Genomic DNA, 6,034 nt, shown 5'->3' on the forward strand with positions numbered 1-6,034 from the left:
AATAAACTACAAACAAATAAGAGTCAAAGATGAAATTTAGCTCAACTTTATATCAAAATTATATCTCACGAGTCACGACACACGATCTACAACTTTGTAGTAGATAAAGTTTTGATTTGAAACTGTTTAGAGTCTCAAAATATTGTTCTAAGTTCATAAATTTTGAAATTTAAAATTTTCAAACAAACTTGGTTGCGACTTGATTTATAGCAAAGTAGTTTTCAATACAATCTACAACCTTGTAGTTGAATTTTTTTTATTTAAAGTTGTTTAGAGTCCCAAATATGTGCTTCAAGTGTATAGATTTTAAAATTTAAATTTATAATTTTTGAATGACCTTGTATATTTATATAGATAATACTAAAGTTTTAGTGGACGACCTGCTGTTGATAAGTTTTTATTGATTTTTTTCAATATCTCGAATATTTATTTTAAATTCATATATTTTGAGATTTAAAATTTTAAAATTTTAAAATAATCTCAGATGAAGACATATTCTATATTAAAGTTGTAGTGCTTGACAAAATTGAAAACTTTATAGTTAAAATATTTAGTGTAAAAATATTCAATATAAGATTACGAAATGTTGATAAAAATGTTGATTGAGATTTGTTAATTTGTTATTGCTAAGTAGGAGGTTTAAGTGTATCGAGAAAACACGTCCATCTCTGGCAGGAGACCATTAACAGAGGGTAAAGTGTATGGCCACGTCTGCAGTTTCCATTTTGGTAACGTTGACGTCCACCAGCAGCCGCACTGCAGATACCCAGGTCAAGTGCACCGTGCACGAGCACGACTGCACGTCCGTCCCTGTCGATCTCGGTGCTCTATTACTTTGGCCTTGCTCAAATATTTAAGGACCTTTGCTAAAGAAGAAATGACTAGTGACTAGGGAGCATAATACATGTAATGGGTAAGATAGAATCTAGCACCAATCCTAAGCTACCGAGATTTTTTTTTCTCTTTTTTGAAAGGATGTGAGATTTGATACAATTTAATAATTTATTATCTAGGTGCATGCAAGAGTTGGATGGTTAAGAGGTTTTCGAAAAAGAAAATGGTGTAAAAAATGAATAAGTATACTTCTATATAATTAAAAAAAAGAAACATAGCTCGGAATGTTCTGGATCTCCTCTAGTGGTTGGTCGATCGTACAAGCTGATGCGACCGACGTCAAATCGAATTCCATTCCCGGAAAGACCAAAGTGACGTCCTCCAAAAAACTCTAGGCATGCTTGCATTGCAGCTGGCTTATATAACCTTTTGAGAGAAGATATACAATAAAATATGTGTCGACGAATGAGCGTGATTAGCGTCCTAGCTTATTATGCTCTGGATGAGGACGACACGCACGGTCCACTTGAATGCATGATTGATCCCACAGCACGCACGCACGCATGCTGTCACGTAGGAATCCAATGTCCCTGCCACTTAGCGCTGGTTTAGTTCCCACGTCAAAACTTTATACCCTGTCATATCGAATATTTGGACACATATATGAAGTATTAAATATAAACTAAAAAAATAACTAATTGCATAGTTCATGACTAATTTACGAGACGAATCTTTTAAGCCTAATTAGTCCATAATTTGACAATAAAGTGCTACAGTAACACATGTGCTAATGCCGAATTAATTAGGCTTAATAAATTTGTCTCGTGATTTACTGACGGATTCTGTAATTTGTTTTTTTATTAGTATCCGAATACCCTAAACAATATCCAAATATAACATCCAACGTGACATCCCAAAACTTTATAGGCTGGATCTAAACAGGGGCTCAATCCACCGCTTACCCACAAGGGCATGGAGCAAGGAGAGGCGGACCGAGCCCAGCTCGAGTGGCAAGTGCCCAGGTGCTGGTGCTTGCCGGCTGGAGTTCGATCCCTCCGGGGAGCTGAATTTCCAGTCTCACACCCACGGGGTTTTCCTCCGTTAAATAAATTTGCAGGTACTGTATATCTGTAGCCTCATGCGTGGATGTGCCACAATGGTCAGTGTGACGTGTCCGTCACGTATAAAGCCTAGTGGACTTCGGATATCTCTCAACCACGTGCAACCTCTTCGTGTAGGTGCAGGTCTAGTGTACACACTAGTGTGTGGGTGTGTGTGAGTTTGTGTGCGTATAATGGTGTGAGTTGATATGTACGTTCAAATACTATAACTTGTACTTGAAGAGTTGCGGCATAAAAAAAAAAGAGCAAGTAGAGGCGGTGAGGCCCTTTTCCAGTCTCAAGCTCAGCTCGTACGTAGTGCGCCTCATCATGGAGGGCAGGACAGAATATACTGCCCTGCTAGTAGCTTTAAATATTTTATTTTGTTTCTAAAATCACACTAGGATAGCTACCGTACCGATCATTAAGCGAGAAACCGTATATATGCATCCTTCTCCTTCCTATGTGCTGCGCTCCGTCCACCAACAATCTGCTGTAGTAGTGTAAACTGTCGCCAATTCGCCATCGGGGTGGTGCGCTGCGGCTAAACCGACCATTAGGGTTAGGGGTGTCAAGTCGTGGTCACGCAGTCACGGCGTGCGCCAATCCTGACGATCCTAAGTGGCGGCCGCGCCGCGCTCGTGCTGCACAGCTGGACGCGTCAACTGATCATTATATATCCCAGACCATAAAGTCAATGTATCACCACCCATCAGCGTTTATGCTTTGGGGCTATAGGCCTATAGCTTGCCCATATATAAGCTGCAGACGAAAGCATGGCGACGTTATGCCGTGGCACGGTGGATGCACCTTGGCCGTCCCTTATCTCCTCCGAGGTCTAATTATCAGGACCGGTCCGGACCGACGGTTCGACCCCTAAAAGACCGAACCAGAGAGCCTAGACCAATCTGGTTCACTTAAAAGACCGTATATACAATCGAACCGCTAAAACCGGTTGAACCAGATGGTTTTTTACGGAACCGGTGAACCTGCCGGTTCTATACGAACCGTTGAGTTTTTGAGTTTTTCTAAAATTACCCCTCTGTGCACTCGGTACGACCTTATCTAGTTAGGGGTATTATTGAAAATTGGCTCCAAATGTCTCTTTAGGGTTGTTTTGCCGCTGGGAGTGGCCGAGTGGGAGGGAAAAATTGCCTTTTTGTGTTCTGGGCGGCGGCGCAGCGCTTCTGCTCCGTGCAGTGTCTAGCAGACGGCGGCAAGAGCATCAGCAAGTAGCTACGGGCAGGGCGGCGTGCGGCTGGCGGCAGGCAACGGGCAGTCACAGTGGCCATGGCAGGCAACGGGCGGCCGCGGTGGGTCGAGCTCGCGTCGTCCGCAACCGGCAGCGGCGTGCGGCTGCAGCCTTGCTATCTGCTACTCTGCTCTAGGCTCCACCGCTCCAGGCCTCTATGGGCTTCTGTGCTGTTCTCCAGTTCCAGACGACCATGCCAGAACTTCACGACATGGCTAATGGTGAGCCTGGGTTAAGATTAAATTAGGCTTCTATGATCTGTCAATGTGAAGATTCATAAATATATGAAGCTCGTGTTCGTGTTAGTGTATATTAGTTATTAGGCATCTCTTTTCTCCAGATTTGATTAATTTAGGATTGATTTCTAAGTTTTCCACGACATGGCTAAAGTAGTAACAGATGAGCTGCATTTCTTATCAATTATCATGCACTTTTGTTTTGAATCTAAAAACTTGTGCAATTAAATTTATGTTGTTTATTTATCATCTGTCAATTATTAATTATAGCATATATATATATATATATATATATATATATATATATATATATATATATATATATATATTGGTTCAAAGTAACTGTGGCCGGTTCAATTTGTCCGGTCCAAAATAATTGAACCGGCAGTTCACTGGTTCTAAATGGTTGGACCAGTGAACCAGTGAACCGATGACCTCGTCAGTTCAATCTCTAGTCCGATCCTAATAACTTTGCTCTGAGGGCTTCACCAACGCTCCACGTCATGACCGAGAGTCCATGTCACAAACGATGGTAGTCTTGCAGATTGTTAGAGCCACCTGCAGAGGTAGCGACGGTTTCATCTGACAAAAAGAGCAAGCAGCAATCGAAGCACGCTTTGTGACAAAGGGCGCCTCCATCCTCCGGACCACTTCTGGTTCCTACGCTATCTCGCGTGTCAAAAGCGACGCATGTTTCTGGTCAGGCTAGGAACCACGATACTTGCATCCCACGTTGAGAGTTTTGAGAGCCCAGCGCTATGCCTACGTGGCCTGTAGCGGGTCCGATTGATTTGAACGGAGGGTTGAAAACTTAGTCTTTGATGATATACTAGGTAGCGTGTCCGTAGGTTGCTACGGAATAATTAACAATTTATATTAAAAAATACACGTATCGTACGATAAGATAATAATACTGTAAAAATTAAATATCAATGTTAAAGTTATAATTAATCCAAAAAATAAAGTTTGTGAAATTAACAGTCACGGAAAGCGCGGCGTCACAAACTTACAAACTCTACTTTATAGACCTTTCCGTGATACGCCTAAGATAATATTTTATATCGACATGAAGAAATCTCCGATATCCATTTCTTTCGTGCGCCAATAAATCCACGAATAAGTTTCGCCACATCTCCATACCATCATGTACATAGGCTCGAGTATATATATCAATATTAGTGCCTGTCGCATGGGTAATATTGCGCCTTTTGAAAAATCTTCCACAAAAACTTAAAACGAAGTGTTATACTCACCGTATAAATATGTGTGGCTTTTGGTCTATTTCACGTAGACATATACTGTAGAATAAGATATCCACTTAAGTGTCTGTGGCAAGATTCACGATTAGCGATATGTATAAATAGTTAAATCGGAGGTATTATTATTGCAAGCTATAGAAACTCTGCGTTTGTCCTCTGCAATGTTTCCTTTCCGTCTGAATTTCCATTTGAAGACATCCTCATTCCATCTATGAATATGTATATTCATTATGTCCGTGTACTGCAAGGTATATCCAAGAGTGTACCTGACATACATCAGCGTTGATGTGTCTTTATACCGGTCTTTAATAGGTCTAGGATCAATCATGATAAACATCTTATCCTTCTGATCGAAAACATAAAGCATATACTTTCGAACATGCAGCCATGACAAAAGAAACTGCAAACATGGTAGCGTTTAGAATAGTATATAGGAAACAAGTAATAAAAGCAGGAGCAAGCGACTTACAAATCTGCATTGTGCTAAATTGTATTCCATATCCTCACATATGTTTCATTCCCATGTGAATTTCCATTTGAAGACATCCTCATTCCATCCAGGAATATGTACATTCACTGTGTCCGTGTACTGTAAGGTAAATCTAAGAGTGTAACTGACATACATCAGCGCTGGTGTGTCTTTACACCAGTCTTCAATAGGTCTAGGATCAATCATGATAAACATCTTCTTCTTCTGATAAAAAATATAAAGCATATACTTTCGAACGTGTAGCCATGGCAAAAGAAAATGTAAACATGGTAGTGTTTAGAATAGTATATAGGAAACAAGTAATAAAAGCAGGAGCAAGCGACTTACATATCTGCATTGTACTAAGTTGTATTCTATATCCTCACATACACCAATCGCAGCAACCATTTCTTTCTTAGTGTATTTTTTACGGTATTCTAGCATTTTTGTTAAAGCACATATTTTCTGAAAGAGAAGGATATCGAGAGTCAGGATTAGTATAACTTGGCCTACTTTATACAATTAGGAGATAAACAAATAAGACAATATAATATAGCACGATAAGAATTTTAAAAATGTGCTTACACAGAATCTCAGGTCCATGTAATGCTTTGTAATACTATTGTATTTTTTTATTGTATTGTACTCTTGAGCTGCCTGAAAACGAACACCTAAGTTGAAACAGTTCTCAGAGATGTCTCGATTGTTCATTAACAACTCTTGCAGGTCCTTAACACTTATGGCAATCATAGAGGGATGAAAACCTTTAACCCAAGGCTTCCTGCAAAGCATTAGACACAGATGATGATTTTCGTCATATAAGATAGCACACTATTATTAGTAAATAAAGTAATTAAAAAAGCATGTAGCTTACTTCAACGTCG

The sequence above is a fragment of the Miscanthus floridulus genome, chromosome 11 (assembly GCF_019320115.1).
Source record: "Miscanthus floridulus cultivar M001 chromosome 11, ASM1932011v1, whole genome shotgun sequence".
NCBI classification, from domain to species: domain Eukaryota; kingdom Viridiplantae; phylum Streptophyta; class Magnoliopsida; order Poales; family Poaceae; genus Miscanthus; species Miscanthus floridulus.